The sequence below is a fragment of the Notolepis coatsorum genome (genome assembly GCF_963971535.1).
Source record: "Notolepis coatsorum genome assembly, chromosome: 2".
Taxonomy (NCBI): Eukaryota; Metazoa; Chordata; class Actinopteri; order Aulopiformes; family Paralepididae; genus Notolepis; species Notolepis coatsorum.
Genome location: NC_140166.1, coordinates 37065534 through 37090196, shown reverse-complemented (window position 1 = coordinate 37090196; position 24663 = coordinate 37065534). Strand labels below are relative to the sequence as shown.

Genomic DNA, 24663 nt, shown 5'->3' with positions numbered 1-24663 from the left:
ATTATTATGTAACATAGTGTAACATAGTAATAATGGTGATAGTGATAACAGTAGTGGGATTTCAGGATTCAGTTTGGCTAGAATAGTCTGTAGAATAGCTAGAATAACTGAACCTGGCAGTGGCTGATAGTGTTTTGCACCACTGCAATCTTTTACATCAGTTTCAAAACCTTTGTTCACTTGGTTGGCAGTTCAAAACCACAAGGAGGAAGTCAGCGACTAACGGGCAGAAGTTGCAGCTGCAGCTGAGGGGAGAGAGAGGAGTTTGACTGGCCCACTCTACTCATGTGTGGAACATTAGCTGGGTGTTTGAAGTGCAGGACAGAGACCCACAAAAAATAGCTCCTACCTTTTTATAAGGATGGTTTGCACAGGTCTTGACACCTGAAAAAAATAAACTCCACATTCAGGGACTGTTTACCCTCCTCCCCTTCAAAACAAACCCCATGTGAGAAGATGCCAGTGGACGGAAACAAATGGCAAAATCTCCGTAGCAATGTTCTGTTGTGAAGAGGAGGATATGTGATAATCCAAAGTTCTGATGTGAGAGGACATGTGATAATCAGACGTTCTGACATGTTGATAATGAGACGTTCTGATGTGAGAGGACATGTTGATAATCAGACGTTCTGACGTGAGGTGGATATGTTGATAATCGGACGTTACTTCTGACATGAGGAGGACATGTTGATAATCAGACGTTCTGACATGAGGAGGACATGTTGATAATCAGATGTTCTTCTGACATGAGGAGGACATGTTGATAATCAGATGTTCTTCTGACATGAGGAGGACATGTAATCGGATGTTCTGACGTGAGGAGGACATGTTGATCTTCCGTGTCTTGAGTACATGCAACTCACAAGCCCCGTTTGTTTGCCTCTCCCAGGAGTCCATGAGTCTCTTTCTCTCTCTCTTTACCCCCTCCCCCCCACACTTGAACAAATGTGCGTCTCATCTTTCCTCTCCTCCTCACCACCTTCCTCCCTCAGTACAATAGCTCTGACATTGTGATTTAACCATTAGCCGTTGGGTCTTGGCAGTAGAGTCTCAGGTTCCCTCTACTTAATCTGAGCCGCTGAACTGCAGGTTTTTGTACCCATGCCCATTTTTTTTACCAAGGTGACGTGCAATGCTTCCACGGTTTCCCATTCCCATTATAGGCTATAGGTTCATTTGTGGGCGGCCCACCACAAATAGACTTCCCAAAGTAATGCAATAGCACATTAAAGGACCAGACCAATCTTTTTGACATGCGACAAGACACTCAATTGACTATTTAGTAATTTAGCTGATGCTTTTATCCAAAGCGACTTACAGATTGTCACCAGGAGGGGTACATATCTGGCAGCTAAGGGTCCGTGGCATTGTTCCTCAAATAGTATCGAGCTTGAGTGTTACACTGAGTGTATAATAGTATAGACATATTAGCAAGATAGGTAGTATAGTATTAAGAATAGTAGTAGTAGGGTACATATTAGTAAAAAGTATTTTCTTTTCATCTTTTACCATTACTGAAATATTTGGTAGTTATGTTCTGCAGATTTTCTGCCATTCGCTTCCAGTGTATCTGAAAATGTGTCAACACCACATAAACTGAAGAAAGTTGCATTTGACAAATTCCATGTTCTATAGTTTTGTTTTTTTAATTAGTGACTCATGATTTTATCCAAATTCTTTTATTCTACTTTTTTATCTGGTTTCACTGTTTTTTTGTTGTCATTTATTTCTGATTTTGTTTTGTTGTGTTTTTTTATATACTAAGCTGTAGTGTAAAGCACCCTGTGCATTCGTGCTGTGAAGGGTGCTATATAAATAAAAGTAATTCATTCATTCATCAACATGTTTGCTCCATCTCCCCCCTGCTCTCTCTCTCCAACAGGGGGGCTGCCAGCCTCCCTCTAATGCTCTTCTCTCAGTCTGACTGTATCATGAACACTGGGCTCTTATGTGTCTCTCTGGTTCTGTCCCGTGTTATCTTAAAGGAATGTTTGCTTGCTCGTCCCTGAGACGCTGCCTTCTAACAGTCTTGTTACTAAGCGACGGCAGCAGCTTGTCATTCCTGACCCAAAGAGACCTACCGCTTTATCTGTGATTGTCTAGCGACTGACTCCCTTCTCTGAGATGGCGTCCTTCCAACTTGTCTACCGAGCGCCGTCACCGGCAAGCTATAACCTTGTGTACAGATAAAACCCTGACACACGCATACCTCGCCTGAGCTGTTAACCTAAACACCACTTTGCAGGCCATAGCTAACTTTAAAACTAAACAGTTTATAAAAAGCCATGAATAAAGGTATTTACATACTAAATTAACTTTTTATAATCGCAACGAAAACCAGCCATATCTTTCAGGAAGGAATCTGTCTGTCTGCATGTCTGTCTGTTCTGTCCTTGTTTCCATTTGATCAGATGGTGGTGCTATAGTGCGTGTCTGACCCTTTGCATATCTCAAGAACCGTTCTCCTGATCAGCTTCTTGTTGGCGGGTGTATTGCTGAGGATCCAGGCGAAGTGTAGTGTAGAATTTGAACAAAATGTAGTGTCAACTCAATGTACCCATCAGGTATAAAGACCTTACTGTATTTTTAACACAAAAATGTTCAGTTCAGTTCCAATTTGTTTTAATTTGAACATTTAAAGTTTTTTAGTTCAATGCAAACTTGCGAGTTTAGTTGACGACTTGGCGTCACATGCATACATTGAAGCTCTTATGAATGGAAGATGAGTTGGTCTGCGATGGAAGATGAGTTGGTCTGCGATCCACGATTTAGTAACTGATGTCAAAAGCACACAGGAGACGCACACCACACCGACAACACAGTATGTGTGACCGTGAAATTATTTCTAATCCACAAAGTCCAACTTCTGATAAACACAAGCTGTCCTCACTCACGGGCTGTAACGTCACCTTCATCAGGCACATTAAGTAATGTTGCCAAGCTAACACTTAGGGCTGGGCGATATGGACAAAAATGTTATCACGATAAAATGTTTCCTATCGTTCGATATTGATAATTATCGATATTCTTATTAGTATAAAAAATATATGCATATATATATTATTTAAACAACAAATGTACGTTTATTTTGCAGCAATTCTTTGTCGTTGCTGCCATCTTTAGTGTTACAGCCCCTCACACTCCAGTTATCAGGCTGCAACTGGTTTGAAAGCTAAAGTAAACAGGCTTCTCTGCTGGCTCCAGGGGAGTTGAACAGTTCTTTTTCTCTTGTCCATTTATTTAGTTTGCTTTATAATTTAAAATACAGTTTGAAACCGTCTGTACACAGTAGGCTATGTGTGCTAGCAGAGCTAGTCTCCAGCCGCGAGTCACAGTGCACATGTGCGGTGGTTTGTCCACCAAAAAAGCGCCAAAAGATAGAAAAGAAAAGAAACAAGCAGAGCCAGAACTGTTCAACTCCCCTGGAGCCACAGCCACTTTTTTTGTGTGTGAGGGGCTGTAACACTAAAGATGGCGGCAACGACAAAGAATTGCTGCAAAATAAACATACATTTGTTGTTTAAATAATAATAATAATAAAAAAAATATATAGATTTTTTTAATACTAATAAAAATATAGATAATTATCGATATCGAATGATGTGAAAAATGTTACCGTGATATATCGTGGTAACATGTTTGGCCATATCGCCCAGCCCTTCTTCTTGAATGGGACTAAGTATGCTGTGAAACAAGGTTTTAGAAAAAACCCTCATTGATTATGCTACATAACTGCAGTTACTCAGTGCTGGATATTTTATTGATATTAGGGCTGCACGATTAATCGATTTTTTTATCGAAATCACGATTAGGAATGATGCAATTATCAAATCGCAAAAAATTCGCAATTTTTTATTTTTATTTTTTTAACCAGGAAGTCCCATTGAGATACAAGATCGGTTTGGGAGAGGGAGGTAAGGGGTTTTAGATTGTGTGTTGTGAAGTTTAGACTTCAGAGAGGGAGATTAAAGTACAGAAAGGGTACCGGTATCGATTCCCAGGTAAAAAGAAACATTTTCAGGCTCTGTGTCCCGAACAGACCCACAGCGTAGGCCAGATGCAAGCCGCATTTTACAATAAACCTCTGTGGGGCTGCTTTAAAAAATATATATTATAATCGCAAATTTAATCGCAATCGCAATATCTGTCAGAAAAATCGCAATTAGATTATTTCCCAAAATCGTGCAGCCCTAATTGATATAGCCAATAATTAGATAATATTATTATTATTATTATTATTATTATTATTATTATTATTATTATTATTATTATTATTATTATTATTATTATTAGATGATATTATTTGATTTTAAGTAGGGCTTAAAGCAATGCCATTAACCATTTGGGGTGGTGCAGTGGTTAGCATTGTTGCCTCATAGCAAAAAGGTCCTGTGTTCAAATCCCAGCAGGGGGTTTTTCTGTGTGGAGTTTGCATGTTCTGTTCTCCCTGTGTTTGTGTGGGTTTCCTCTGGGGACTCTCCCACACCAAGAGACATGCATTGCCCTTGACAAAGGTATGGCATTACAACTGGAGTTGGTCCCTGGGTACCAGGGTAATAAAGTAATAGGGAGGTGTAGTGGTTACATCATTGCCGTTTTTCGTGTTTCACCCTCTGTCCAATGCAATGTATTTCCCCATTGCCCATTTCTAAATTGCCTCGTTTAAAACAAATAAAGAATTAACATTGGCATGGTGTACCTTTATGTGCTTATTTATCTACAATCTATAGCTCAACATGAAAATATTCGCAATTAATCATAAAAAAAATCGTGAAATTTTATTTCAACCAAAAATGTTTAAACAATAATGTTAGTGATAGAAGGGAACACATTTTGTGCACAAATGGAAAGCTTTTCAATTTCCAATTTCCATTTCCCCCAATGATAAATCCCTATACGGGTGGAACAACCAGTGACGTCAGACTACACCTCCCTATACAGGTTAAAATAACACCGAACTAACTTTTTCCTCAAAAATATACTGACCCAAAGCCGTTTCCATTGTCCCCAATACCTACACCTGTAGCCTAATGTTGTTGATAGAGTAATGATTCAATACAAGTTCTCTATTCTGTGACTGTCAATAATGTTTCCTACTACTAAATGAGACATTTCAGCTTCTCTATTCTGTGACTGTGCAAGTCTCACACCCAAGAGTGTGTGTGGGTGCAGTAGATTGTTTTCTTTGCATAAATGGGGGCAACAGTGGTTCAGGAGGTAGAGCAGTCGTCTGGTAATCGGGAGGTTCCCGGTTCGATTTCCGCTCCTCCCGGGCAGCGTGTCGAAGTGTCCTTGAGCAAGACACTTAACCCCTAATTGCTCCTGATGTGCAAGTTGGCACCTTGCATGGTTGCCTCTGCCATCAGTGTGTGAATGTGAGTGAATGGATAAAATGTGAGGAGCAAATTGTAAAGCGCTTTGGATAAAGGCGCTATATAAATGCAGCCATTTACTATACTAGTTTAGTGGAATGGATGGGCCAAAACACATGCGGTGAATTGATGGGCAGACTTGAGTTTAATTTCCCATCCCCATACATAAGAATTGTTGTGTCATCTTGTAGTCTGATCAGGTCTGTGTCTGGCTAGTTGGCAAACCCTAGTAGCCTCTTCTGACTTCATACTGACCAGAACCAGTGGGCCGGTTTGGGCTTAGCCTGAATTTGGCTTAAAAATGACATTCTGACAAGAAGTTTCCAATGACCTTTTATTAGCAGATTTCATATTGTGCAGATGTAAAGCTAGGCCGTTTTCACTCTATGAACAATAACCAGACTAACATGTTAACTTCTCACAGCAAGAAGGTCCTGGGTTCGATTCCCACTTGGGGACCAGGTTGCCGGGTTGCCAGGTATCCAGGTGGCGTGTATGCCTTCGACGACGGAACTGCGTTTCCGCGTTCGAGTTTTGCGCTCTGATTGGCTAGGTCATGTGACATGTGCGCCAATCGTGGGACAGCAAGTTCTGCGCCTATTTCCGGGTCTAACACCCTGCAAACTACCTGGCGTTCTATCGCCATGCTCTAAGACGAACTCTAACCTTAACCAACTTCGAAAGAGTGCCTAAGCTTAACCGTCGGAATCAGGGCAGGCGTTCTATCGCCATGCTCTAAGACAAACTCTAACCTTAACCAACTTCGAACGAGCGCCTAAGCTTAACCAGTGTAGAAACTTGCGGTCCCACGATTGGGCGTACATGTCACATGACCAGAAATGACCTGGCCAATCAGAGACGCGGAAACGCAGTTCTGTTGTAGACGGCATTCAGGCATCCAGGTGGGGTATCTCCCAGGCCTTTCTGTGTGGAGTTTGCATATTCAGAGCAAGTTTATAAATAATATTCCTGTATAACCCTAACCCTAACCAGACCAAATTGATTCATGTTATAAACCAGAATGTTTATTTAGCAATAATCACCACAAAAAAATAAAGACCTTTTGCCTGCAGATATTTAAAAATATAATAATCTCAAAATAAAAGAAGCCACTGTGACTGCAAGCGGAGTAGGGGCCTTTTTGCACTTGCAGCGTGTTGTACACCCTTTCTTGCAACCACAATGGATCAGTTCATAGCAGCTCTGTGATGCTTCTGGAAGGGTGGTCCACAGTGGCTGCTGCCATCCCATTTCTTCTTTCACCCAGCCCCAATCAGCAGGGCTTGGCAGCTGAGGGTCAGGTTCCAAGGCGTTGCTCCAAACATTGGCCTGATAGCTGGCACGCTTTAAGGGCGCTTTCTCACTCACCATTCGGGTCCGTTCCGGTCCGTTCTCGTTCCGTCCTCGTTCCGTCCTTGGGTGCGAACTTACCCCCTCCCTCTCCCCCCTCTAGTTTGCGTACACACTCAGTCTTGGTGCGCTCTGGGTTTTGTTTACGGTTTGCGTTTTGAGCGTGTAAGCTTGCCGTAGGCGATGATGTCACGCTCGAATGTCAACACAGGAAGAGTTTAACATACGGCGGTGGAGACTGGATGCTGATATAAAGAAACAAATAACCAATAAATATGAAGTTATATTTGAACCTCTGTTGTCAAGCCTTGTCAATATAACCCACCCCCCTTTTCTCATGAATGGAACTGGTGTCGTGGAGTCCGCTTAGCCCATCGCTCGCGGCAATTATATTGCATGTCATTGATCTACCGGTCGATCACGGCCGACTGGTTGGACACCACTGGTCTAATAGAAATAAATGCATTCGAACAAGAAACCAATGTATAGACATAGCAATGGCAAAAAAAATTGCCAGGCCCAATGCGAGCCAGGGAAGTCTTGTGCTTGTAACGTGGCTTCATGTTCTCATCCACTGAGCCGTGAGGCTCCACATGCTTGTTTGGTTGAGGTCTGAACTCGCAAATTGCCCATAAATATAGTTTTTGTGGATATTGTCCAGTTGTTGCTGTATGTTTTTATCTGCCCAAAATTCAAGCAAGCATGAAAGCGTTACAGTAACAACGTTGTGTGTGTCAGCAAGTTGATACAGAAGCCTCTCCCATGTTTTGGTACAAGCTCGCACACCACGCCCCCCGCTCCCACTGGCGCGCACCCGGAACCACCTATTTCAGCGGTCCAGGTTTGGAGCGAATCAGCGTCCCGGGGGACGGGGGGAGCGTTCTTAGTAGGACGGACACACCCTTTTCTGGTGCGATCCGGCTCTGATTCGACCCCGAATGGTGAGTGAGAAAGCACCCTTAATGTGTTGCTCTAGTGCAGCCTTCGTTGGGGGCATGTTCTCCAGAGCTCTGGATTTCTGAGTGAAGAGCTGTTTTCTAGCTTTACCTCTGTGGTTTCGCTTGTCCTGTCATACATCAGTACGACAAAGCGCTCCAACCATGACTTGGACAGCTCACTCACATCACCCTGCATCTGCAGGAGCTTATTGAAAGCCTCAGTCACATCAGGGAAAGCCTTCCAAGTCTGCCATGCTGTTTTCTTTCCTCTTCCAGCAAATGCTGAGACTGTGTAAGATATTCCTTTATTGATCCCCTTGGGGAAATTCAGGCATCATAGCAGCATGGGGGGGAGGGGGGGGGGGGTACAGGTAGTAAAACAACACAGTATACAGGTAGTAAAAAACAACACAGGCAGTGTAAACAATTTGATCAATATGGTCAATATAATTTACTATCTGACTAGCTGAGGAATATTCACATTATTCACAGTGTCACATAAGGTGCAGTATGCATGAGGTAGTGTTATAATTTACTATCTACTGAGTAGGCCTGCCGCGATAAGCAATAAATCGATTAATTGCCGCGATAATTAAAATGAATGCAATGATTTTGACGGGCGCGATTAATTGCTATTTGCGCGTTTGTTTTAATGAGGCGGAACCAGTGCCCCTTGCAGTCTCTCTCCGTGTGGGTCGGCCGCTGGCGTTACTACAGAGCACAGCACGGGAGCTCCGTGGGGCAGTAGCAACGCCACATATAGCTTAACTACATTTCTCAATAGTGTTGCTCCTTTTAACCAAGTAGCGTTATTTGTAGTGTAACGTTAGAATAACACAGAATAACGTTAATACAATTACATGCATCATTGTTTACAATGAACGGGTGGGGCTAGTCAAAGCACTGGAGACGGGGACAAGTTAAACATGAATTAATTTATTATAACGGGTCGTTTTCGAGTCGTGCTGCAGTGCCTACGCACCACAGCTATTCTATTATATACTGCTTTGACGCTTCCTCCTCATCGTTGATTGCCTGTAGTAGCTGCATCTAACGTTAGTAGCTAACGTTAAAACTAAAAAACACAACCGGACGAGACAAGTTGTCGGCTAGGATAATCACAACAATACTTCCGGTCCGGTCGGTGGGCTTCAAAATAAAAGTCTTAAACCGGAAAAGACGGAGCGGTGGGCTTCAAAATAAAAGTTTTGGGAAATAAATTTCTCAAAAAAATTCTCTAAACCGGTCGCAATAATATCGCTTATCGCGATATTTTCGGGGGCAATTAATCGCCCAGCAAAATGTGTTATCGTGGCAGGCCTACTACTGAGTATACATTATTCACAGTGAGTGTGTGGAACAATGGGAGAGCAGCACAGGTACTTGGACCCAGCTTGTTGGCTATCTCATGAACGCCAATATATCTGAGGTTGGTTCCACTACCAAGAGCAATCCACATTTCCTCTGGCTTGATCTTCCTAAACATGACCACGGCCAGGACTACAACATCGGTGTCAACAGTACGAATAGTCACCTTCTTGCAACCCTTCTGAACAGCATCTGACACATGCAGAAGCAAGTGTGTGTATGCTTCCTCGTGAGAACATGGGGTGAGATTTGTCATGTCACACTGGGGCAGGGCTGTACGTTAACTTTTTTTGCACATAGCACTGGTGCTACAGAGGTTGATAGTTTTGTAGCACAGGCCAAAATCTTGTAGCACGAGTATAAAACGTCTCTAAAATCTCTAAAAACAACCACAAGTAGTGCAGTTCATTACTTAAATAGGTATGTGACTGGCAAGGGACATGAATCTTGCATACAGGGCACACAAAATCCAAACTTTAACAAGAAATGCTTTTAGACAAATTCTTTCTTTATTTGCCCATAATGTAAAACAAAAAGAACAAGGACATAACCATATAACCGATATGAAGCAGTCCGAGACCAGGCAGCGCTGGTGTGGACTCAGATTACAGGGAAAGCTAGAAACCAACCTAGAAACACCTAGAAACCAACATAACAAATAGATATAATGCATACAAACACCTGTACATATTTGTGGAACCAAATAAATAAATGTATTATTATTATTATTATTATTATTATTATTATTATTATTATTATTATTATTATTATTATTATTATAATTATTCGTGTGTGTGTGTGTGTGCGTGCGTGTGTGTGTGTGTGTGCACTGCACACGTGTCACAGTTCCAGCATCATGTCTGCTGGCCACTTTTTCAGATCCACACACACACACACACACACACACACACACACACACACACACACACACTATTGCATTAATCAGAACTAAGTACAAGGAACTCTGCATGAATGAAAAGGGCTTTATAAATTAAATTAATTATTATTATTATTACCTTATTTGCATATTGTCTCGTTATTAGATAGATAGATAGATTGATTGATAGATAATTAATACTTTATTGATCCCGGAGGGGAATTTAAGTAGCCATACGATGGAGTTCTTTTTACAGAGTAAAATTAGCGGCTTAAATTTAGTGAACAGCATTTCTTCCTTGGCGATGCAATATGCCACATTCATCTTAAACTTTACCTCACGGAGATCAGCATCATCCGCTCTGGTCGTCTGTTTACTCAGCGAGTGCAAGAGGGTGCCGGCCCGCGCTCAGGAGTTTGTTTAGCGTTGAAGGCATCCCGGGCAAGAATGTGTCGATGGGACGTATTGTGTTTATTAATGTTATCCCTTTTTAGGATATTGTTACCCGCGAGTCAAGGGATTCTCTGATCGGATCTTTTCCGGAGTCTCCCGGCACCAGTGACAGAATAATAATAGCTGTGCTTCCTCATTAAAAAATATCCACGGAAAATAATTTTCCCACTCTGCGTTATATCTGTACATCTTGTTAATCTTCTCCTTTTGTCTCGTTTCTATTAACGGTGGTCCCTCTCGGGCTCGTTTGGGGTTTTGATCTTGTACTTCTTTTGTTGGATTTAATACCTTAAAAAAGCGCTTCATCTTGTCGAAGTCACCCAGTCAGTGTACATTGAGCTCGCAACTTAGTCGCGGGGATATTGTTCGCTAGGGATTATGGGATTTGGTGTTTGATTATGGACTCTACGCGAGACGGGACATTGTTTTTAATCGCACGAGACTACAAGTACCAAGTGGATAGCGTGGCGCTGTGGTCCATTCAATTTACCGTCACACTTTATTTTTTTTTGCTTGCTCCACGGGCCATCGCACCAGTGCTACTGAAGTCAATTCATTCATCGCACAGACTGACGTCAGTGTCGCACGTGCGACATATATGTCGCAATGTACAGGCCTGCACTGGGGAGGAGAGCAGAGCACCATTTTGCCATGTGTTGCGTAAACTTCTTTTCTCTCATCTACTGTGATGCAAATGACTTGCTGAGAGAGGAATCCAAACAATTCTGTTTTGTTCTCATCAACACGCAGGAAGTCTTTCCAGTGCTTTGGCAGTGCAGTGGTAGGCATCGCCCGTCTCCTGATTCCCTTCCCTATCTTCTGTCGGGTGGTTCCTTTCAGTTTGCAATCACGCTTCAGTGCTTCAAGTTGTATCTTCTGCTTTGACTGTGTTTTCACTGGTGGGCAGCTGAACAGAGGCAATTTGTTCTTGGGCAGGGTATCTGTGACTGGCTTTGTTTGCTTCTCCAGGCGTTCTTCCACAAAGGTATTGTACTGTTGTGCACCAAGGGACTCCACTTTCCTTACTGTGTCTGCAACTGATGAACTCATGATGTCTTTAGAGTCAAGCACCAGGAGATCCTGACTCTTCAAGAAATGGGTTCCCCATCTCTTCGATCACTGCTGTGAGGGACCTAACATGTTTTATGAAGGTTTCTTGCACTGCTGGCTGCTGCTCGTGGTGACGATTTTCACTTTCTGGGGTGCTTTCATTCTCGATATCTGTAGTCATTCTGGCTATTTCTGGACCTGCCACCATCCAGCGATGCTGTGCCCCAGGATTCTCTGTCAGGCCAACTGTTCCACCAGATCCTTTGATGAGTGCGTTGTTCTGTTTCGTGGCAGTGGTCAATTGCAATAGCAGAGAATTTGTGACTTGTTTTATGCACAACAAACTTTCCAACACGGAACTCCTCCAGGATGGCTGGATGTTTATCAGAGAGGACCATCATGTCACAGACATGCACTGATAGCCACCTGGAGTAATGAGTGTGGTCCAGAGCAAACATCCAGGGTAGTAGCTGTGTGAGGGTTTCCACATAGAGCTGAAAGTTGCCCTCCCGCAGTGATCTGACGTATATGAGCATGAGGACCTCAAGTGACAAGGTTTTCAACCAGTAGTCAAAATGCACACTTTCCCTGACTCGCTGTAGGCGAGTGCTGATTGGAGGCCAGGGGCAGTAGCTTGTACAGGCTAGCAGCAGTAACTTGGTGCGCCTGTTTAGGTCCAGCTCAGCGGGTATCTGTCCAAATTCTTGAAATTCAAGAAGATGCCTGGCCATGAAGCCAGCATAGCAATCTGGTTAGAGGTGGTGGAGAGGATAAAGGTTAGCATATGAATTTGTAATTCCTGGTGTTAAACGGAATAATGGATGGATTGTCCAAGAGGGGGTCCTGAGGGGGGGGGGGGGGGGACGAGCAAGAGCATATGTATTGTATTTATTATGGGTAAATCTTTTAATCTACATTTATTTTGATTTACTGGACTGTCATTATTGTTATTATTATGTCAATCATAGTCCTGTGATTTATTGTGGATTTTCTTTTTTTTGTATTGATATTTTTTGCACAAATCTCTCCAATATTCAACACATATCTTTCCACATCACAATATGCAACGTCCAAGATTTGCCTTTTTCTTTTTTTGTAAGAACATACAAAACATGTAAAAGACTCATACAAATACATTAAAAACTGACATGGAAATTAAAAAAAGACTAGAGCTGTTTTTTATCATAATAATAAAGTTGGCTTGCGGCTTGCGGCTCTGCAGATATACCCTACTCGGTTCCAAGCGACCCTATTGGGTAGAAGTGGTACCAGAAAAAACATGTGAAACATTGCAGACCACTGACTGGTCAGAAGAGAGACGCGTCACACTTTGTAGCCTCTGAACGAAAACAGAACGCCGCCATCTTTACTGCCTCGCTAAGGATGCATTTCATTCAGGATTTGTTTGCGACAGAACCAAGTACAATAAACAAAAAAGAATGGATTCACTGTGTATTCTGCCTTATTTATTGATGAAACAAAACCGACATCAACCCAATTTACCACCGAGCGGAGAGTTTAGTGTCACAACAAGATCGCTGATGTGTTAAGTTTGTTGTTGTTATTAGCCTAATACTACAGTCAGCCGATATACACGAGAGGTAACGTTAAACCCGGGTTTGCTTGGTAGAATACACAATGAGAGGTAACGTTAGCTTTGGCAGAATAGACGCAACGAGAGTCTGGTTAATGTTGTTATTGATTGATTGATTGAAACTGTGTTAAACTCTGGCTTGCTGCAAGCCCTCGGACATCTATGCCCACGGAGCTTTCAGTGTACGCGAGCGGCGGCGGCCCCGCCTGCATCCCCATTCCCCACACGGAGACAAACAGAGTAGTACCTGGCTGCAGTGGAAAAGGAACGAAGTACCAGGTGCCTAAAGCGGGTCGAGTCGAGTAGGTAATATGCAGTGGAAAAGCGCCATTAGACTAGAGGCAGGCTATAAGAGTAGACTACTAAAAAAAAAAAAATGCATTCAAACGTTTTTTTTTTTTGTGCGCACTGTGCGGTAATTACCGCGGCGGTATGAAATATTTTGCAAATTCGTGCGGTAAGGAAAATATCAATACCGCGGCAGCTCTAATTGTGCATATATATCCCTGATGCACATACTTTACATGTAGACCAATCTACCTGCGAGCAGGTATGTGCTGCATCTTCTATCGGGATGCCATCCTTCTCCATATTGCATGTGAGAGAATGCGTCTCAGATATATGTAGGTGTGCATGAGAGCATGCATGCATGTGTGTCTCAGATATATGTACGTGGGTACGTGTATCACGTAAGTATGTGTGCATGTCTCATACGTGTGTGTGTGTGTGTGCATCTTTCTGGTGTGTGACTGTACTCCTATCTCTTGTGTGTGTCTCGTATCCATGTGTGCCTCTGCCCCCTATGTGAGTGTGTATTATTGTGGATTTCTACTGTTTATGTATTGTGTGTCTGGTTTTATGTAAAAAAAACATTTGTTAAAAAAAAGAAGATGCCTGGCCAATGACACATAACCACTGCCTGGACTTCTTGAGCGGGCAGGGCATTGCAAAGTTCCCCTTGTTTCCACTTGGCAGAGAGCACAAAGTTCCCAGTTAGTGGGGCAATGCAGCTTCTTAGATGTAGAAGGCTGGGCTGGATCAATCAGGATATGGTGTTTTGACATGATGCAGGCACAGCGTTGCATCAAATTGCTGAAGAGTGTCGTAGGCTGCCTTGCCAGTAGCTAGCTCTTTGGAGGAATTAATGGTGAAGAGGTTGGAGGTGGATTGGCTAACATTGCACAATGGCTAGCTAGCTCGCTAGTTGCTAGCTAGATATCTAACTGTATTTAATTTAATTTCATTCATCATCAACAACATTTTGTTATGTTGTACGTACGTAGTATTTTGTATGTAGGTAGGTGTAGTAATAAGACTCAGGACGCAGGTTACTCGTTATCCTTTTTAGGGATGCACCGATATGAAAATTGGCCACCGATACCGATACCGATTGTTCAACTAACACTATCGGCCGATACCGATACCGATATTTGTATATTTGTACATAAGTATTTGTAATTTTTTTAAATTAAATTTTTTTTTTTTTTTTTAATGAAACTACTGTATATTTGTATGTGTATGTTTGTATTTGTAGGCCTCTTTACTTACTTAAAAAAAGGAAACATCAAGAAATATGTTTATGGTATCACTATCTCTCTCCCAGTATCGTCTGGCGGCCTGCAGAGGGATACTATTTTCTCAACCAGAGCTTTCAACCAATGCAATGGAACCATTCTGGCGGCCTGCAACGGGATACTATTCTCTCAACCAGAGCTTTCAACCAATGCAATGGAACCATTTTGATTGACAGTCGATTCGGCCAATTACGCCACACCGCTAGCACCCACCTCCTGCTTACCACCAATTGGCAAGCGTTTATTAATTTTCTACTTTCGGGCATGTTTGCGAGAGCACAACAAACTTAACGGAGCTAATACGTTAGCTGCCCGGCCCGCCGACCAGCGCTCCACAGCATGACCAAATGAGACATAATGATTTTACTGCAACAAATGTTATAATAAAACAAAGCCTTTCTATACATTTGTCTGGTTGAAAACTTTATTAACAGATTGCAGAATGGGTAGTTTGGTACGGAATGAGCAACGGATTGGAACTCAGCTATGAACGGACTAACGGAGTAATGCCTTGTTTACTGCTATCTTCGGGTAAATAATATGCTTGTTATTGAACGTGTAACACTTGCTATATAACGTTAATGCCACAAAACGAATGTTTGTGTCATTTTAACAGCAGATACTTTCTTAAATGCCATCTTCCCGAGAGAGGGTGTTGACGGGGAGTTGTTATTAATAGCATTGAACAGCTAACCGAAAGCTAGCGTTAACTATTGTTAAAGGTTTAGCCATAACGTTACCTTGGCTAAAGTTGGGGCTATTCATAATCCAGCAATAATGGCTGCAGACCTGCAAGCAAAGTACAGCAAGTTGGCAAAGGAGTATTCCAACGCAAATCACATTTTCACCAGTAACGTTAGTCTTGCATCTCCCGGTAGCTAATGAACGGACTCGGAGTAATGCCTTGCTGCTATGGGTAATAATAATATGCTGATGTTATTGTCCGTGTAACACTAACTATATAACGTTAATGCCACAAAACGAATGCCTTGTTAATCATAAAGTAACTTTGATGCAGTAGCTTGTGTGTGTGTGTGGGGGACGGCGGGCGTTGTGTAGGTAGGTCGCAAGTGAACTTTTTTTTTTGCCTTTTGACACTACAAAAATTGATGGTTATTTATCGGCGACTGCTATCGGCACATTTGAGCTTATCGGCCGATAGGCCGATAGCAGTCAACAAGGCACTTATCGGCCGATACCGATACCCGACCGATATATCGGTGCACCATTCCTTTTAGTTAAGCAGATTAGGTACAAGCATGGTATAGCAGGGTACAGCCTGTTCTAGCAAGGAAGGACTCTTCTTCTTCTCTCACCATCAAGCAACGTGTACTCTTCTTCTCACTTCCTGTAGGCATAACATGGCATTTTATCAACTACGCCCCATAGTGGAGACTCTTGGGAAGTACAGTTTTCACATGCATTACAGAACACAACATCTCCCCTCTCTGTGAAACGAATGTTACTTGCTACTCAGCATTATCAAGATATAATTATATATGCTCAACCAATTTTACTCTTAGTTCTCACTCAGTGTGCAACAAAGTCCTGATGCCAACTAGGTTTGTTTCTTGCACGCGACTGTGCTGGAGTGTGACCGCTGAGCGCTGTCAGGGCAGGGCGGATCCCTAAGTCATGCTCATCTGGGCCCTCATTCATCAACGTGTGCGTAGAATATGTTCTATTTCCACACGTAAGCACAGAATGTAGAATCAGTGTACGCACAGGAAAATCGGGATTCATCAACCGTGCGTACGCAGGTTCTACGCACACCTGTCATGATGAATCTCACCTTGGCCCTGCGCCGAGGCTCGTGCACACTTTCACGTATTTGCATACCAAAACCGCCCCGATTAACCATATACGGTAATGGACACCCCCATGAAATGTGGAAGAATGGACTAAACCGAGGGTGTTGTACACTGTCGGATATTATACCTATTAACTTCCTAAAAGACCATTGCTGCCTGGACACCGCAAACACTAATAAAGACCATTAACCACTGTTTTGCCGTTGCCAGTTAGTGTCATTAATGCATGCTGGAATAAGAATGCCTTTCTTAATCTATTTTTAATATTAATAATTATTATAATACAATAAAAGACAGCTCCGTCTTTTAATACACATATATTGTACAGTAACGTCAAATAAATACTACAGTCCCCGCTGAAATAAAGGTTCTGCACACATACCAGCAGTGATCTACAGCATAAAAGATAGCCACTTTATAATACTATTCTGAGTAGATAATTCATGTGTATCGCAACAGAGTCACGGATCTGGTCGGGGCAGGTATCATTATGTCGGGAAAATCCTTATGAAATAAACAAAAGTGAATTAAAGAATTTAAAAACAAAGTTTAGCATATTAAATTGTTTTATAAGCTTTCTGAGTAGATAATTCATCTGTATCGCAACAGAGTCACGGATCTGGTCGGGGCAGGTATCATTATGTCGGGAAAATCTTTATGAAATAAACAAAAGTGAATTAAGGAATTTAAAACGAAGTTTAGCATATTAAATCGTTTTATAAGCTTATAGCTTTTTTCGTGCTGATTTGAGAGGGTCCAGCTGCAGAGCCGGAGAGCAACTCTCAGGGCCAAGATAGCACTTATACTAGACAGCAGAGAGACAGACAGCAGAGAGACAGACAGACAGACAGACACTGTTCCACAGTGTGTGTGTGTGTCTGTGTGTCTGTGTGTGTGTGTGTGTGTGTGTGTGTGTGTGTGTGTGTGTGTGTGTGTGTGTGTGTGACTACTAGTCTAATAGTAGAGACTCAGCCCCCCCCCCCCCCCCCCCCCCCCTCTGGACCACCTCCTAGTAGAGACTGCAGGTGAATAGGCAAATATACCTTTTTTGTTGATTTTGAGATTCTGTTATATATTTTGCTTCCTAAACATGTCTTCTATGAAACTAGTGACAATAAAACGTCAATAACACACATTTAGTTGTTCATTTTACTTCATTTTGCCTTATTGCATCCATAAATGTCCACATATTTAATGGGGAAGTGCCTCATTTGCATATATAAACATACATTTCAGAAAACTTGTCTCTACTAGGAGGTGGTCCAGAGGGGGGGGGGGGGTCTCTACTGGGAGGTGGTCCAGAGGGGGGGGGTCTCTACTAGGAGACTAGTGGTCACACACACACACACACTGTGGAACAGTGTATCTGTCTGTCTGTCTGTCTCTCTGCTGTCTGTCTCTCCGGCTCTGCAGCTGGACCTTGATCAAATAAGCACGGAAAAGCTTTTAAGCTCGTAGCTCCAATTTGGGTCCCAAATTGCGGTACAAATGAAGGAGGTGTCTCGGGTAGTGGACTCTAGTTAATATTATGTTCTCTCTGCAATTAGACTGCCCCTCATTCATCCCTATCTGATGCTATCTCTGAAAACAGTTCCTGCGAGCGCAGTCAGTGCACCCCATAACGCTATATATATAAACCTGCATTCATTCGGAGAGAAAGACCTATTCCACATGCTATTTAGGGTTTGACAATAATTACACTAATATCGCTATTTCACAATGAACTATAATGAATTACGGGGGGTCATACAGAACACGGCCAGTGTCTTTATTTCCGCGTTGGAACGAATGCATGTACTGAGGAGCGCTTGTGCGTAGTAACGATATTCTACCACTGGGCGTCAGCTAAGTGTGCTCTGACCTGTGCGTACACGTAAGCACGGAGTCAAGTTGTGGGCGGCTAGGTGGTGTAGTGGGCAAGGCACTCGCCACCAGTGTGGAGACGCTAGGATTCGCGTGTTCGAATCCAGCTCTCCACATTGTTTTCAGTTTAGCTGGTCGTCCGCAGTAATACACATTGGCCGTATTACGGGGAGGGAAAACTGAAGGGTGGGGATCGAACGTTGTGAACAAGCGACTCCTACAAGTCAGTTGGTGCGCCTGCGCAGTAGAATCAGGAAGTGTCGGGGGCAGCGTGAGCCTCCCACGCATTACTCCTCGACACTGAGAGATCGAGCTGCGCAGGTGAAAAGATGCGACTGCTGTTACCTCAAGTACCGGAGGGGACTTGTGCTATGTATGACTTAGTCCACATTGCAGCCGGCTTGTGGGAGGCAAGAAACAGCGTTCGTGACAGGGGAGGGTTGAATTGGATGATACAAAATTGGGATGGGAGAAAATATAGAAAAAATGGGAGAAAAAGTGGATAAAAAAAAAGCACGGAGTCAAGTTCAAGTTGAAATTGATGAATCCCACTCTTTGCTTAGAAATGATCGTACGCACAGGGTAAGCACAAATCTGTGCGTAAGACACGTTGATGAATGAGGGCCCTGGAGTGTTCGAAGTGTGAGCCAGACGGGATGCGTTCCATTTATTTCCATCACTGAGCAGAAAGGTGCTTTTGCCAATCTTCTTTTTCACTGTCATTGGTGCACTGTATCTCGGGTGTGCTTTGGGGACGTGATGTGGTATTCTAATCCCGACTCTCTCCCCCTCCCGAAAAACAGGTGCACGAGCGCCACGCTTAGCATCTGTGTAGCGCTTCATTTTGGCTTGCTTGTTTTGGACCGTTTCTCTCACAGTCTCATCCTGTGCACTCACAGTAGGCTGCAAGGGCAGTACGTCCAGTTTGGTGCGCATTTTATGACCGTAAAGCAGTTTGTAACTGAGGGGTACAATTCCCTGACTGTATTGAATAAGTATGGTATCATTAAACCACTACTGAGTTATGTACATTACTACTGGCCATACAGTACACATGTATATGAGATGAACACCCACACAATAACACGGCTTAACAAGGAAAGTACTGTTTGTAATATTTATTAGAAGAGCATCAAGATTATCTTACATTATTGAGAATTAGAGTTGCGCTTGTAAGGCGAAGAATGTGCATGAATAGGTCAAGAGCGTAAGTCCATGAGCATATTACGAAGGGGATAATTAATACCACCTGTAGCATAAGAATTATATAAGGTACACTCGTAGGTCAGCTGGAGATACTAGGGGGGTTCCCTCCGGTTGTAAGCCAGCAGGGGAGAGGATTTGTCGGTAGCAAAAGTCTGGATCAACGAGGAATAAAGAGACTCCAGGTACAGGAGACGGTGCAATAATCCCTTGATCCGTAGACAAAGCAACAGCTATTCTCCGGTATGCACTGCCGCATGGATGAAAGCTAGCCAGCCTCAGAGTCCTAGAGGCGGGCTCGACGGGGCTCCTCACAGGGTAGATCCCACACGGTAGTGGGGTAGACGATTCTCTGCTCCAGCAGCCACAGGACCAAAGCAATATAATCCAGCCGAAAAGGGCTCTGTAGTCGTCGGTGTAGGTTATCCAGTGTACATATCCACACGGTTCTCGTCTAGGGCTCCTCGGATGGCGGCACAAGGTTAGGCCGCCCAGCCTGGATAAGCACACTAGCTCGGTACGATGAAACGTTTGTAATGCTGGTCACTGTAGAACGGTAGCCGCACGATACACTATACATAATAGACTATTACTTAATAATAGAATAGGTCGAACTCGACGATACAGCGTTAAACTCTGACACTTCAGCTATCAATTCGCACGTGGTCTCAAGGCTCTATTTCGGGGCAAAACGGGCCCACTTCACAGCACGTTGTATCGTGGTGAAGGCTTCAACTTGTTACTAAGATTACTGCTGTATCCACCTGCGCCGTATTTATACGTAAGGTGAATAATCTAGTACCAGCCTTATTTCTGTCTCGTATTACTGCGCAAACCTGGGCATGTTGAGACATGTCTTAGCGGTGACTTTGAACTAGACATTGGGGGTATGGCCGTGGCGCCTATGGGGGTCGCTGTCCAATAGGAGAACGAATATTATGGTCTGGCCTGTACTAGGTAAAGGGATATTCTGTGTATATGTACAAAGAATATACAAGGGATATCAGACGATATACAAATACTATACAATATATCTCAAGTAATAAATATATATATTCGGTTTAATCTGACCCTTTGTAACACAGTTCATGTGGCGAAACGCCAGTGGTGGTAATCACTAGGGATGCCCCGATCACGTTTTTTGCCACCGATACCGATCACCGATCGTCGTGAGCCATATCGGCCGATACCGATCCGATACCGATTGTTTTTGATTAAAAAGAAATACAAAATTATTTTATATAATTTTTTTTTTTTTTTTTTTTTATAAAATATATATATTATATAATTAGACTTGTACTTGTATTATCTGCGAGACATCGCCACCACGCAACAAGTCAAAATGCTCGCTATCTGCAAACAGCTCCACTGTCTGTGTGTACTCTAGTAGCCTCCAGCTCCAAAAAGGATTCTCCGGCGCTGCAGCGGGACCCTATTGGTAACGTTACTGTGCGTTGGTCATTTCACATTCAGCAAGCCCTCAGCTCGAATATGCATTAAATCAATGTTATAAGACATTGATATCAAGAGCTATCTGTAGCTACTGCTAGCCGGCTAGATGACGTTAAGACAGAACTTTAGTTCAATGGGACATTTCGTTTTGAACAGTAAACTAACGTCAGCTAACGCAAGCTAATGCAAGCTAACGGAGGTATGAACATGGACTACTAGACTTTCTGGATCATTTGTTGATATCAGGAGCTATCGGTAGCTAGCCGGCTAAATACCGTTAGACAATGCCTACTAAACGTGAATAGTTGACTGGGTAATTTTGTTTAAACAGTAACGATAGCTAGGTAGCTAACGTTAGCGCAGGTCGAATGCACTACAGACTCGAGCAGAGGAGCCGCATCTCAGTCCTCTTTGTTTACAAACTCTACACGGGGGCGGGCGGGGCTAGGGAGGAGGAGCAGCGGCAGTTTGCAGGTTGTGTGTGTCTGAGACAGACAGCGAGTGAGAGCTTCGCTTGATCGGTTTCCGCTATCGGCGAATATGACTCATTATCGGAATTCACAGATTGCATATTTATACTGAGTATCGGCCGATAACGATCGGTGGCCGATCGATCGGGGCATCCCTAGTAATCACTTCAGGGCAGGTAGAGCAAGCAGCCCCAAACTCAGTCACCGACCGGGCACCGAGTGTAGCAGTGATGTGTGCTACTATCTCGGGCTCCACATCCATAGCAGAGTCAGTAGAAGCAGTAATAGTAGCAGCAGTAGTAGCAGCAGTAGTATCCGCAGTAGTATCCGCAGCAGCAGTAGTAGTATCAGTAGAGACGGCGTCCCTGACCGCGAAAGGCAAGCGGCGTAACTTCTGGTGGACTGGCTTAACAGTAGGGTACATTTTTACACAATGCACAAAGCCTTTTGCACAGCCAAATGCCGTAGGAGCTGTGACAGTAGTAGCCATCACAGGAGCAGGTGTAGACGGCGTAGGAGTGGAGGAGGGGAGGACAGTAGTTCCACTAATGCAGAGGTGGAGTGCAGTCAACAGGTCCATTCCCAGTAGGGGAGTTCCTTTATCCACGATCCAGTCTTCAGCTGGACCAGAGCTGAGAAGCCACTTTCACAAAGATAGGTAATGCAAACATTTTTTTTTTTTTTTATATAATTGTTTTTCGATTAGTCGACTAATCGAAAAAATAATCGACAGATTAGTCGACTACCAAAATAGTCATTAGTTGCAGCCCTAGTAGTTTCACTGAAGTATTTCTCATAAGTATACAGTGGCATTATGGATACTGCTGAGCCTGTGTCCACAACCAGTCTCAATTCCTGAGCCTGGGTAGTAGGTGTGTGTACATGCACATTGCACACAATCCTTTTTGTAATGTCAGAAGCTTCCATGCATAGCACTGTAATTTCAGGAATTTCCACTGTACTCACCGACTGTGTTTTAGCACGGCAGACACGAGCAAAATGTCCTGTTTTCTGGCATAATTTGCAAGTCTCTTTCGCTGCTGGACATTGTGAAGAGTTCGCCAGGTGGTTCCCCGAACCACATCGGTAGCAAGAGCGAGTGGAAGCAGAATCAGTAGCATCAGCAGGTTCAGCTGGACGGTAGCGCTGCCAGTCCCGTTTCTTGAAAGTAGTCTGAGACCGCGGCATCACAGCCTGTACTGGAGCCGCACGCTCGGTACTCATAGCTTTAGCGTGGAGTACAGCCGCTTCAAACTGCGTAGCTATATTGATAGCGTTGTCCAGTGTCAAACCTGGTTCAAGCAGTAGACGTTCCCTTATCCGTGGGCTAGCTACATGTTCAATCAACTGATCCTGGAGATTTTCCTCAGTTTTATTATCAAAGTCACATGTGGTAGCTAGGTCACGTAAAGCAACAACGTATTGTGCAATGCTTTCATGCGGTGCTTGTCCACGCTTTCTGAACGTGTGTCGCTCGACTACTACGTTGATTCTTGGAGTAAAATGTGCATCTAGCGCTGCCACGGCGTTAGCCACAGAATCACCTGTATCTGGTGATGTGTAGAAAATCCGCTGACCCTCAGTACCCAGGCAATGTAGAAGGGTAGCTCTCTTCCGAGCCTCGGACCAACCATTTCCAGTCGCATTTATTACCAGCATGTAATTCGTGAACATCTGGTGCCAAGTCTTAAACGGCATAGTAGGTTCCCCAGGAAAGGGTAAAAACAATGTGGGAGAAGCTACATGTAGATTAGCCATTTCTCCTGCAGTAAAAACGTCCGTAAAAAAATTCCCCGGTTCAACTTCCTCGTCGCCAATTGTTATGTTGTACGTACGTAGTATTTTGTATGTAGGTAGGTGTAGTAATAAGACTCAGGAAGCAGGTTACTCGTTATCCTTTTAGTTAAGCAGATTAGGTACAAGCATGGTATTTAAGCTTTACACCACTTGCAGTCGTGATTTGTGCTGCAAGTGGTGTAAAGCTTTTATACAACTGCCACATTCATCCAACCTTATTTCTATACAATAAACACACATTAATCGAAGATTTATTGAAAAAACCATCCGCCAGAAAAAGTAGTTCCCACAACTACAAAAAAGACAATTTGCCTCCATGTGGAAGCAGATCGGAAGTGCATCCAACCAACTAACACATCCAACTGTGTATTATTGGAATGATTGAGAGAAGTTGCCTCATGTGGAAGCAGCTTGAAGTGCATCCAACCAACTAACACATCCAACTGTGTATTATTGGAATGATTGATTGAAAATTTTATTACCAGATGCAGAATGGGTACAATACTGTACGGCTCAATACACACAATTGTTAAGGGAATGCAGACCTATTTTCCATAGAACTTCATTCTTAGATGCTTCTATAGAAAGTAGGTAAAACAAATTAAAAAGTTTTCTTTGCCCTATAGGAAAAAAACGTTTTCTTCGCCCTATTTTTTTAATTTATTTTTTTAAACCTACTGTAGAGGGCCTAAACTTAACCAGTTGGAAACCAAGCGTACAGTAATAAAATTAGCAATCAATCAATCAACTCAATAGGCCATGCTCACTTAGAACAGCGCAGCACCCAGCTCTCTCTCAGTCTGACTATCCCCCGCGTTGCAGACAGGAGTGTGTGTGTGTGTGTGTGTGTGTGTGTGTGTGTGTGTGTGTGTGTGTGTGTGTGTGTGTGTGTGTGTGTGTGTGTGTGTGTGTGTGTGTGTGTGTGTGTGTGTGTGTGTGTGTGTGTGTGTGTGTGTGTGTGTGTGTGTGTGTGTGTGTGTGTGTGTTAGGGCTGCACGATTAATCGTTTTTTAATCGAAATCGCGATTTGGAATGATGCAATTATCAAATCGCCAAGCCTGCAATTAAAAAAAAAAAAAAAAAATTTAACCAGGAAGTCCCATTGAGATACAAGATCTCCTTTGCAAGGTAGACCTGGCCAAGATGACAGCAATAACATTTGCAATACATCACACAGCAATAAAATGTGCGATACATCACACAAGAACATAATAAATGTGCATGTATACAATACATCACATGTAAACACAAAGCAGAATAGTCTACATGATAGTAAAAGTGTATAATACAGGGTAATACAGTAATTTTGCAGTTGGGACCCGACTACAGAAAGCAGCAACATGCTTCTTGTAATTTTTTTTTAAAATATGTTATCGCATCGCAAATCGCAATCGCAATATCTGTCAGAATAATTGCAATTAGATTATTTCCCAAAATCGTGCAGCCCTAGTGTGTGTGTGTGTGTGTGTGTGTGGGGGGGTGTGTGTGGCG

At 43.1% G+C, this 24663-nt stretch overlaps 2 protein-coding genes across 4 annotated transcripts in view; both read left to right on the top strand.

The window, feature by feature from the left end:
* Positions 1-8255, top strand: part of LOC311222859 (threonine--tRNA ligase 1, cytoplasmic) — an 80434-nt gene extending 72179 nt beyond the window's left edge. The window contains exon 20 of the transcript XR_014619382.1: positions 8208-8255. The gene's annotated coding sequence lies outside the window, so the exon portion shown is untranslated. The remainder of the gene's footprint in view (positions 1-8207) is intronic.
* The window catches only part of sema4ab (sema domain, immunoglobulin domain (Ig), transmembrane domain (TM) and short cytoplasmic domain, (semaphorin) 4Ab), a 190621-nt gene that overhangs the window by 5263 nt on the left and 160695 nt on the right, over positions 1-24663 (top strand). The gene's annotated exons all lie outside the window — the stretch shown is intronic.